The sequence below is a fragment of the Amblyomma americanum genome, chromosome 4, assembly GCF_052857255.1.
Source record: "Amblyomma americanum isolate KBUSLIRL-KWMA chromosome 4, ASM5285725v1, whole genome shotgun sequence".
In the NCBI taxonomy this organism is placed as follows: domain Eukaryota; kingdom Metazoa; phylum Arthropoda; class Arachnida; order Ixodida; family Ixodidae; genus Amblyomma; species Amblyomma americanum.
The window spans coordinates 27,431,884-27,444,626 of NC_135500.1; the positions used below are offsets into that span (position 1 = coordinate 27,431,884).

Genomic DNA, 12,743 nt, shown 5'->3' on the forward strand with positions numbered 1-12,743 from the left:
ACTGGTAGTTGCCATGTGGCATTGGCTGATTCCCATTGAGTGCAATATGTTTCGTGTGATGGTAGTATCAGAAGATGCCATGAGAAGAGATTTCACTTCATTAGCTTATTCCAAATTACACAAGAATGTCAACAGCAAACCAAGATTATTTTCTGATCATCTGTAGCATTCATCAAGACATATGCCATCATCAGGCCCACTGGGCAGACAATCATGCTTTGGTAGGTACGTTTAAGAAATGTTGCAAGCCAGAAAAAAAAACCTTACGCAGTTCACTCTTGATATTGAAACACATTTTGCCAGTTCTGCAGAGTTCTAAATAATCAAGAACTTTTAAACACTTGCTGTTGACAGGTATAAAGCATCAGTTTGAATTAAACAAGTTTACATTAACGAGAGTCCAATGTAACAATGACTAATAATCACAAATATTCCTACAAAAAATAAAACAACATTATTCCATCCACTGCACTGACCTCCAACTCCAAGTGCATGCTGCGAAGAGAGAAAGCCAGAGGCTCCCATCGGAGTGCGAGTCCTGATAATGGGAATGCCATCTGGAGCATGTTCACCTGCGTGGTGGTGAGGAGCTGCAGGGATGTGTGAAAATATGAGACACTGTAGCATGCGTGTTGAGAAGCAGCACATTTAATGCTGTGCACGTGGAACCTTGAAGCCTACCAAGGATACATGGGGTGACCACAATATCATAACATTACTGCAGTGCCAGCTGCCACATTATACCTGCAGTATTTTTCTAAAACATCAAATAAAGTGGTTTGTCACAAAATCAATTTTCAGGGCTCTATCCCCTACTTCAGGCAGCAGATGCATCTGCCATATACTACTGTACTGCTCCCTTTTGCACACAACCTCCCCAGCAGCTTGCAATAGCTTCCTTACAATGCTGTGCAATTTTAGAAGGCCATCCAACAAGGACTGGCAACTAGGTCCATGGCACACACACTATTGTACTCAATGTACTCATTATTTTTTACCGTAATACCTCAATTTAATATTATTTCTCTATTCACATATAACCCAACTATGGAAAGGCAGTGACTAACAAGGTTTCCTTTCTAATTCTTGCACACTTCAGTGTGCTTTCATGACTTTGAAAATACAAAGGGGTTTTAATTATTTTTCTAATTAGTGTACACATCGTTTTGCATTCATGGTTTCATTTTAGTTTCAGCCTGGCCCACTCGGGCACACAGTGCAAAGCCTTTAAAAATAAGCCTAATATTTTTTTCATTATGTACAAAACCAGAATGTTTTCTCATTCATCACTAGCCCCGCATGATATTGAAAAACTCTTGCAACATAAATGGAGATCCTATGCAACTGATATTTATATAGGAAACGGTTCTCGAGACTCTGAGTAAACATATTTTCTTTGCATAGAATCAGTATTTCAAGAAATGCTGCAAGTCAGCACAGAAGCCCAAAAACAGTCCATACTCCCACAGTGTTCTAAGGCATACATTAAAAATTCCATTCAGCTGTCAGTTTACCTGAATCCAGATTCCAAGAGCTGGAGCCGGCACAGTCAAGGGCAGCATTGTGGCTCACAGTGTCTTGTGGGGTAGATTCTACATCACTGTTGCAAGCTGTTAATGCAATATGCAATGACATGACACATGAGTGTCACATGAGTGTCATAGTGACAAACAGTTAAAATGATACTGAAAACTAAACATTTCAACAGAATTGCCTGTCTGGTTGGGTCTGACAACCTATAATAAGCTGACACATCTTCAACCAAAAACTTAATTTAAACCGAAAGTTTCAAAGCAACCTCTGCTCCTTCAGGGGTGACGGGGGTGGTGGCTAGCATCTTTTAAGTATGCATGGAGTGGAGCAGAAGGCAGAAAGAAGGAAAGCGGTGATGCGAAAGGTGCTGGCGGAGGGGGCCTGGGGAAGGATGTTTGCACTAATTGTTAAGGCTATTAGTCACATTGCCGGGCTGTGCAGTGAGGGTCAATGGCGACTTTTCTTCTTAGAGCTACAGAGCAATGTCCCTGTGCATATACTGGGGCGAGGTTCCCCTTTGTGCGGTTGATGTTGTTCGGGGTTCTTTGAATCTGCCAAGATTCGAGCAAGAGCCTGTTTTGACAATTTCTTTCGGTTCCGAGGATGCTGGTTTTGTTGAAGTTGATTCTGTGGTCTGAGCCATTGACTGTCACAGCATAGCCTAGCAATGCGACTGTAGCAACCTTTACCCTTAGTGCCAATGTCCTCCCATCTACTGCTCCTAACCACCCCCCCACCCCCCAACACCATTCGCATCACTGCTTTCTTTGTTATTATTTATTTTATTATTTTATTTATTGACACTGCAATCCCGTAGTTGGGATTTTAGCAGGGTGGGGTTTGGCCTTCTGCTAGCCTGAATTATGCAGGCAAGGTATAAGTTCGGGTTAGTCGCCTTTATTTTTTTTAGAAATCAGGACTGATTGGTCACAGCATGAAATGAACATGTAAAGTGCACAGACAATGGCCCTTAAGTCAAATGACTGCACAGGGACCCCTCACATGTTTATTTCCATTGCTGCTATTAAGAAATACAATCTGATCAAAGAAAGCATAAAATCAAGCTCTCAACAACTTTCGTTTAGCCCGTTCTTCAATCGAGGAATAATTACTCATTACCATCCACCTCAACACAGCCACTTGGATTCCTGCAGAAAAATAAATTAAAATCTATTCCATTCTGTTTGTTTATTTTGAGGGCTTCAACGTCCCAAAGTGACTCGAGTTGTAAGGAACAATGTTGTGGAGGGCTCCAGGTAATTTCGACCACCTGGGGTTCTTTAGTGCACAGACATCGCCGAGTACATGAGCATCTTGCATTTGGCCTCAATCGAAACATGACCGCTGCGTACTGCCAGGGGGAAATGGGGGGTCCCTATATGCACTGGACAAACAGCCTTCTGTGATGAAGGTGAACTTTTCTCATGGGTCACCTCTCAAAGTAGAATGCAAGGCGAGGAACGAGAAAGAAAACTGGAACGCAGAAATAGTAGTACATGGCAAATTCCTGCACTTTAACCTTCATCAATCCATCCCAGAAAACAGCAAGGGTTAATGACAAATTAGAAAGTAATGCGAGAAATACCCACAAGAATTACAAACTGTTGCACGGGAAATTTGACCGAAATAGGAAACCTGGGGCCCAAGTAAAGGAATGTTCAGTTGGAAAATAGAACATCCTTCAGCCACTTCGCATGCAACGTAACTGTTCCGGGGAGCAAAAACTGCAGAAAAAATGTTACAACACGACCTTTCTGGCAGCTACAGGGAACACGTTGGCAGCTCTGTCTAAACGTTGTTTTTACTTTTTGCAGGTCAGTGTCATTTTTCGTTTGCCATTTTGGCAAGTTTTACTTCGTGTGTTCCCTGTTGATGCCGGAAACTGTGTTGTAGGCATGGGTGAGGAAATGATATGCTTGATATGTACAACAGAAGTAGACATGGATGATTCTTACTTGATGTGTAGTGACTGCAATTATGCATATCACTTAGGGAAATGCTCTCGTGTTCGTGAAAGCCAGTTCAATTCCATGGGGGAAACAACAAAAAAGTCATGGTGATACCAGACATGCTGAGCAGGACGATCACGAAGTGGACCGAAGAAACTTAGTGCTTCGGAGGTTGCTGTGCTAGAGAAATCGGCAGATGAAATGCCTCAGATTGGCCTTGTTCTTGTAGATATACATGAAAACTTGCAACGCTTCTCAGCCTGAAGGACACCATTGAAAACATTGAGCAAGCTGTGCAGCTGATGTCTGATAAATAGAACAAGATTCTTGCTGACATTGCACATCATGAGACAGAAATAAAGGAAATTAAGACCAAGGTACAAAGGCTTGAGCAACGGGAAATAACTGAAGTTCAAACTATGCAGGAACAATTAAATGACCTTGAATGGAGGAACCGTAAACTGAACTTGGAGACTTGGAGTTTCACGGAATTGCACAAACTGAAAAGGAAGATTTGCTTGGTAAAGTCAATGCTCTCGCTAAGACGATAGCTGTTCCAGAATTAGCCCAACATGAAGTTGTCGCCATTCATCGCCTTCCTTCCAAGCCCGGCAAAATCCCTGGCATTATCCTTCGCTTTGCCCGACAAGATATGTGTGAAGAATGGTTCGAGAAGAGGCATGGCCTAAGTACCCTTCCATCGCAAGTGTACATTCAAGAAAATTTAACAAAGCACTCTAGGGACTTAGTTTTTGAAGTAAAGAAATTGGCTAAAGAACATGACTTTCAATATGTGTGGCACAGGAATGCTAGGATTTTTGTTCGGTGCAGGGACAGAGAGCGTGCATGGCGAATCCAAGCAATGAACGAACTGGATAGGATTGCGACCAGCAGTCCTAATTAGCTTATTTGATTGTTTTTCATTGTTTCCCCAAACAATGTCATAGACAGACAACACTATGTATCTCCAAATGATTTTGACAACTATGCTGGCGGCTACTTTCAGTCTTCCTTCAATGCATTTCACGCTAATATGCAATCTGCTCGGAATAAAAGCACTTCGCTAGAGGTTCTGTTAAATAAGATTAAGACTGATGTTCTGAAAGGCGCAAAAGACACACACACAGGAAAAAAGGGAGATGACACAAAGAGCGCCTACTACCAACTGAGTAGGCGCTCTTTGTGTCATCCCCCTTTTTTCCTGTGTGTGTGTCTTTTGCGCCTTTCAGAACTTCAATCATGAACCAACTAGCCCCAAAGCAAGTTCTTCTGCAACATTAAGACCCAGTTCAGTGTACTCATGTTGAGTGAAACATGGTATCACGATGATAATGATGCACTTAGTATGCCGGGATATCAGACATGTAATCTTAGTCGAAGCAACGGTAGAGGAGGTGGTGTTGCTATGCTGATAAAGAAAGATGTAAAATATGAATTCCTCCCAGCTTTCAGGAAATCAGCAACAGATTTCTAGGTGTTATCTTTACGTTGGAACAAGTTGGTGCTTGTAGTGCTGTGCAGACCCCCTGAAGGAAATTTATCAATTTTCTTTAATTTTCTTGAGTCTCTTTTCACATACATTTATGAGTGCTGTCTTGGGCTTATTTGCAGAGGCGATTTTAATGTAAATACGCTTAGTACAACCTCAGGTCCTGTTAATGAATTTAAGCTGTTGCTTGAATCACAAAACATTACCAATACCATATATCTTCCCACACGTGTTACGTCCAGTTCGTCAACATTGCTTGACCAATTGCTAACCAAATATGCAGCCAATAAAGTTAAATCGGGAGTCCTTGCATGCGATCTTAGTGATCACCTTCCTATTTTTGTCTGTGTGAAACCTTTAGATAAAGAAAAACCAGTAAATCGCAGTTACCTACCAGCCAATTTTGCCATCCCAGTTAGACCAATTTCGTTATGATATAAAGAAAACAGACTGGTCAGATGAACAAGAATCAGAAGACCCTAATATCTAATTCTGCTTATTCCCTGATAAATTTACTAATCTTTACAGAAAACATTTTTCTTTCCGAACTATTAGCGTGTCTAGAAAAATCAGGAAACCTTGGATAAATGATTATCTACTGGCCAAAATTAGTATAGTCAAGAACGACATGTTTCACAAGTTTATTAAGACTCGAGAAATGACTAAGCTGAAGGAATTTAAGAAATATAGAAGCAGCCTTAATAAGGAAATCAGGAAAGCTAAAAGTGACTATCTTGAAAATTCTTTCAGCACGGTCAAGCGTGATTGCAAGTCTACTTGGCGGAAACTAAATGAGGTTTTGAGCCGTTTATCTACGTCTGACCCAATAAGTGAGCTGAAAATAAATGATCAGCTAGTATCTCGTTCCGCTCTGGCGGATGCTTTTGATGAACACTCCGCAAATTTCTCGGTACCAACATTATCTAATCATGCAAACCCGCTCAGTAATGAAAACCCCTATAGTGTTTTCCTCAGTGCTGTTACCGACAGTGAAGTGTGTATTTAACAATTATGCAGTTAAAAAATTCCGCCAGCTGTGATGTCAACGACGTGTAAATTAAGCCGGTAAAATATGTTCCCGATGTTACAGCAGCTGTCCTAACACACATATTTATTTTATTTATTTATTTATTTATTTATTTATTTATACATACTGCAGCGCAATTATATGCGCTATGGCAGGAGTGGGAAAACGCAAAAATGCAAGGAAACAAAATGCAGCAAAATGTACAAAGTGAGCACTACAAAAAGTTAAAATCACAAATGAAATATCAAACAAGAAAGGTCGTAAGAATACACAGCTATTATGCGTCTTCAACGGCAGTTACAAAGTATTGAAATGGACAAGAACGAATGGACCCGGGTAGAGAATTCCAGGCTTCTATTGAACGAGGAAAAACACTGAATTTGAACAAATTAGCATGCGCAAAATACGGTATCAAATTAAGCTCGTGATGACTTCTTGTAGATGATAATGGTGCAAAGTTAATGTAGTGGTTAGCTGACAGCCTTACTGAAGAATTGACGACACAATGTAAGAATTTTAATGATTCAGTGTGGCGACGGACAGACAGCATGGTTAAATTCAATGAGAGAAGTGTAGAAGAGGGTGAGAAATCGCGATCATAACGATGACATATGAAACGCACAGCTTTCTTCTGGACTGCTTCTAACATGTTAATTTCGAATTGCTTGTACGGGTTCCACACTACAGCTGCGTAATCAAGAACAGGGCGGATTAGAGATTTATACAACAGTAGCTTTGTGTCTTTTGGTGAATTGGGTAGCGTGCGTCGTAGATAACCTAGTTTTTTTAGTGCTTTATTACATACGTAATCAATGTGTTTAGACCAAGACATGTTATGCGTGAATATGACACCAAGATATTTGTACTGCGAGACCCTATCCACCACACGGCCATTGAAAGAGTAACTAAAATGGGAAACGGAAGATTTGTTACAAAAAGACATGAGGACGGTTTTGTCGAAATTAATTCTCATTTGCCAGGTACTACACCAACTACAAAACATAGCAAATGACTCTTGGAGGTGACGATGATCATTAGGCCATTAATTACTTCGTATAAAACGCAGCCATCAGCGTAAAGACGAATGTTAGAAGAAATGTTATGCGGCAAGTCATTTATATATATTAAAAAGAGTAGTGGTCCAAGGACGGAGCCTTGAGGCACACCTGACGTTACATCAACAGCAGTAGAATTAGAAGAATTATAGGATACGAACTGGGAACGAGATGAGAGAAAGCTAGAAATCCAATCAACCAAGTGAGGATTGTTTAGTATAGCATTTAGTTTAGCAAGAAGCTTGGAATCTAGAACAGTATCGAATGCTTTCGAGAAGTCTATAAAAATGGCATCAACTTGGTTACCGACATCGAGGTTATGTAATATATCATGAGCAAATTCTGTTAATTGTGTTACCGTAATAAAACCGCGCCTAAACCCATGCTGAAAGTTAGATAGCAAATTATTGGATTCAAGAAAAAGCATGTTGTGTTTATGAATGATGTGTTCCAACATTTTGCATGACTGTGATGTCAATGAAATCGGTCTGTAGTTCGACAAGCACTGTCTATCACCAGATTTGAAAAGAGGGAGCACTTTGGCTAATTTCCAAGAAGAAGGAACTGTAGCGGATGATAAGGACTTGTTGAATATGATGGTCAGATATTTCGAAGACCACATGGAGTAACGAACCAGGAACGCATTATGTATTCCATCTGGGCCGGTACATTTCTTAACGTCGAGGTTTAATACAAGATTTAGGATGCCATCAGTGCTTATGACAGCATCACTCATTGCTGGAGAAGAAATTATATTAGTGAATGGCGGAATGACGTTGTTATCCGGAACGAACACCGAGTTAAAATATTTGTTGAAAGCATCAGATATTACAGCAGGCTCACTGATGACGTCATTATCTAATCTGAACGAAGTGGATGAAGTGTCACGTGGTAAGATGGATGACCAAAATTTTCGGGGGTTAGTTCTTAACAGATCGCGCAGGTGGACACGAAAAAAGAAATCCTTGGCCATGCGCAACTTAAGATTAAGTTCTTTTTTTTTGTGCATAACCCATCTGGAGTTTTTCCCAAGAGCATGCAAACAGCAAAAGTAAGGGCTATCTATAAGAAAGGTGACCATAATAATCTTAATAACGATCGCCCAGTATCGATTCTTCCTGTTTTTTCAAAGGGTTATCAAAAACTTATGCTTGTGCGCTTTGAATCATTTTTTTGGAAAAGCAAACAGTATAACCGATGCCCAGTATTGTTTTAAAAAATTCAGATCTACACAACTTGCTTTGCTGTTCCAAAAAGAATACATTTTAACAAATATAGATAGTAAGAAATATGTACTACGTATATTTCTAGATTTTACAAAGGCTTTTGGTTATCTGAACCGCAATCTTCTTCTTGTAAAATTAAAAAAACTATGGTGTTCGTGGATTACCGTTAGAGCAAATTAAATCATACCTTTCACATCGCGCCCAATATGTTCAGATTAACGAGTACTCTTCAGATTTAACTTGTACACACTCGGGGGTTCCGCAGGGAAGTATTTTAGGGCCATTTTTATTCAATATCTACTTAAACAACATTGTCAATGTGGACTCGCAAGCTAAGTTTGTTATCTACGCCGATGACACCAGCATTTCTTGTGTTTCGCAAAATTGTACAGAACTCTTTAGCATTGGAAACTCTGTATTATCAAAGTAGGTGAATGGACAAAGCAGAATGGTTTAATAATAAACGATTCCAAAACAAAAGCAATTGTTTTTCGCGAAAACAAGGATGGTTTCGTCAGAGTTAAAACTTAAGATTATGGTTCGGAGGTTGCAATTGTGTGTGAATTTAAAATTCTAGGTGTCTTTTTTACGGAAAAAATGTCCTGGGACCGGCACACTGACTACATATCATCAAAACTTTCATCAGTAGTTGGCATTCTGTACCGAAACAAGTATTTCCTACCCAAGAATATTATGACACTCTTATGTAACTCACTTTTTCTGTCTTAATTAAGTTATTGCATACTCGTGTGGGGTACAAACACAGTGACCAATATGGAGAAACTCAGTAGATTACAGAGAAAGGCGGTTAGAATTATTACATGTATTCAATATGCCTCCAATGTACAGCCATTGTTTCAAAACCTTGGGCTATTACATGTGAAAGTTATGTACAATTACAATCTATGTCTGGCACTAATCAGAGAAAGGAAGCAAAACTTTAACATCCTCACAAATTTAGGGAAATTAACTGCTAAAATTTCGTCAGGTCATTTCACACGTAAACCCGAAATCTGGAAAGTTGATTTCTGCAGAACAAACTACGCGACACAAACACTAAACCACTGCATTCCCACCCTTTTAAGTTCCTATTTATCTAATAATACCGACATTTTACAGTTGAATACTAGGCAGCTTAAGAAATTTTTTCTTCAATAATACCCGTATCATATGCTACTGGATATAGCACTCTACAATTCATGAAATGACATCTCATTTTGGCATTGTTCTTTTCTTTTTGTTCTTGGGACGGGGGAGGGTGAGTGCTGTATGTGCTTAGAATGTATTAACACACTCCTCATTTGCACACTGTGTTTGAATACGACTGCACGGTAATTTTAAATGCGCAAGAGATGTATGCTGTTTCACCACTTTCCATGGTTTTGAAAATTTTGATACCTTAATCCCCACTACTGACTGATTTTTTTTCATACTATATCTCCCTCTCTCCATTGTACGTGCATTACCATGTAAACAATTTTGAGTTTTTCATGTTTAATGAGCTTCACATTTTGTTCGTACTTATAAGCCACTATTCAAACTGCACGTTCCCATGTTAAATGCTGTGTCTATGATGCTCTCTCTTGTATGTTATTGCTCTCTAGTGTCACATATTGTTTTTATGTAGGTGGGCGAGGACCAGTAAAGCCGCGGTTGCAGCTTTTAGCCACTTCTTCCCCCATCGTTGATGGAAAATAAAACTTATCTATCTTTCTATCTAACCTGTACTGTATTGAGCTGCTGCAAAAATTTTGTTGGAGCTCATTCGGTGCCTTATGACACCCAGAGTGTGTCTAACGACTTCATATTGCAGTTGTTATGACTTCACACTTAAAGTGGATGTCTCAGAAAATTTGAAAAAGGTACTTTGGTCTTGCTTTGAATATTTACAGCACTGCGTTTTGGGCAAGATATGAGTCTGTCACATTCACCTGAGTTGAGATGGTGGTAGTCCACATGTTTACCTGAATGAAGTGTAGGCATTGCAAGTACCCCATCTGCAACAGAAGATAGGCGGAAGGGTATTGCGTTGCTCAGATAACAGCACTTGCAGTTGCACCTAAAATCTCAGCTGTTCAGTGACTAAGGGCTTTTGACTCTACAGCACACAAATCGAAATTGCAAAAACCCTCTGGCAAACCTATTACCAATCTGCCATGTGGGCCAAAAGTTAAATTCTAACATCTGCGAAATGAGTTCGTTTGATTACTGAGTAATTGTCTTACTATGCCACACACATGTAACATACAACAGTTCAGGACCTTTCCGTTTTGAACTTTCGCCCTTCATGTTTGAAATGAAATTTTTGCACGCACAGAATATAACACAGGTTAATGCTCACAAGCATTTTTAGCTTTTCAAGGACCAGACACAAAGTGCCTGTTCTATCTGACTGCTTGGTTCTTCCCTGTGCAGATTACCAGATTTCTGTTCCCTTTTGAAAAATATTCAGGTAAAGTGATAGAACCTGTCCATATTTTAGCTCCCTGACTTCCCTTCTTCCTGATAACAGAAATAGTAAACTAATCTACAGCACCAGCATGGCTCACTTTCCTCCCACAAATCAAGGATTAAGCACTTGAGTCTGAGATCATTTTGGCATGATTGGACATAAACTGTCTTTTCAATAAGGATAGCTCTTTCGCCCGGAAAAGTTCTGTAGTTGCTGAGACACTGACGACAACCCCATTCAAATTTTATGCTAAATAAACATTGATTACGTGGCTCATTCATGCTATGCTGATGTTTATCTAGCCAAAAAGAATGCATTTATAGCAGAGTAGTTTTATAAGTTTTTAAGCTTATCAATTCCGACTCATAACATCAATCACAAAACTTGGTGATCATCATCTGGGAGTGAACAGTGGTTTATTCCAGCCTTAGTGGTCAGTGCATGATTAACTGTTTTGACACAGCAGTTTCACAAAAGTGACCAGCTGTGGTACCACCTGTATTTGATTCATTTCTTTTCCCCTTTTTCATTTATAAAAGCTTCATTTCATAAAAAAATTTGTTTCTTCATTAGAACACAGTAATCTATCAATGCAGGCAAACTTCAAATTGTCCTTATAATGTCCAGTTAGAAGCTATTGCACTCAAAGGTCACTACTCACCTGGAATGCATAGCCCAAAATTTAGTTTCTCCTACAATTGACAAGTTCTGGAATACTGAAGCAATGAAAGGTGCACACTCAGTTTCAGAAATGCCAAAACTTCACTATTTTGATGAGATGGAAGGAATTTAGCAAACAGCTACAAAATTAAAAATTCAGTTTCTATTAAGATATCACATCAAGGAATTGCGCATGAGCGTGCAATTCCTTGAACATGCCCAGTTTAGCAACATCTTGCGTGCTGACAAAATGTTTCATTATGTGCATTTGCTTTCGAATGACATATAACGTATCGTAAACATGGATCACCAAGTTGAATTTCTCCGTGCTCAGCAAAAAATTATGGTTCAGTTTGTTCCATATTTTAGGCTGTGGCCCTAGTAGCCAAACAGTGGTTGCCCCATAATGAGTAGATGTTGCACAAGGCACACAAAAACAACAATATAATCGCTGTTTCATTATTTCAGGTTGCACCACATCTTTGCTAACACCAGAAGCTAGAATGACCGCAAGTGAACAAAGAGCTATGATATTGCAGTCTTTGTTTGCACCACATAATCTCATACTTTCTTGACTTCGCAACTGCCATTAAATTTCTGAAATTGAAACCCAAACTATATGAAAAAAAATTTGGTTATAAATTATTTGTCAAGCACAGGCAAATTTTAGGTAGTGACTTGTTTACTGATGTCTTTTGTATCACTTCAAAGCGGTGCCTGTTAACCATTGCATGGTCCTGAAATATGACCAAAATGTCCTCTCTGGCTTGTATAGAAAGGGCTGTATTAAAACGAAACCGTTCTCTCACCATGCCCTTTTACTGCCTCATCTTCACTTTCTTCCGATGAATCAAGATGACACGTTTGCTCTGCAATTGCTGCTTTTTGACGGGCTTCCCCATATGTATCTAATAAGGAGGATTGAAATGAAAGAGTTAGGCAAACAAACAAAGAGGCTCAATACATTGTAAGTGTAATTAATATGATATCTTCACTTAATTCAAAGTTCATGTTGCTTCTTTGCTCTAAACAACTCAAAGTATCAGACCTTATCAGATGGCAAAACCTGTCAATGAAGTTTTATTACACATTGGGCAAATCAACATGCCTTAATATGCATTCACGCCATGCTTACAATTTTATTCTCAAGTAGGCAGAGTTAAATTATAACTGGCCAGTACCTATTTTGAAATTGATTGCAAAGTATACAGCCATCACATAAATTAGAAAACAATAACACGTAATGAGTATCAGTGATGTCCTTGCCTGCATACACCAATACCCTGCACGGGCAGACCCTCCACTCGTCGGTTGGTTTGGCAAGTCTCCGCCCTAGTTGTTTTACAGAGTAG

General features: G+C 39.4%; 1 long non-coding RNA gene across 1 annotated transcript; it reads right to left on the reverse strand.

Moving 5' to 3' along the window:
- Positions 1–574: 574 nt before the first annotated feature.
- LOC144130055 (uncharacterized) lies at positions 575–11,448 on the reverse strand. The gene is made up of 4 exons (XR_013313948.1): positions 11,393–11,448; positions 10,211–10,276; positions 1,515–1,610; positions 575–590 (listed from the first exon to the last, which is right to left on the reverse strand). It is a non-coding gene; the product is annotated as an uncharacterized LOC144130055 (long non-coding RNA).
- Positions 11,449–12,743: the final 1,295 nt, after the last annotated feature.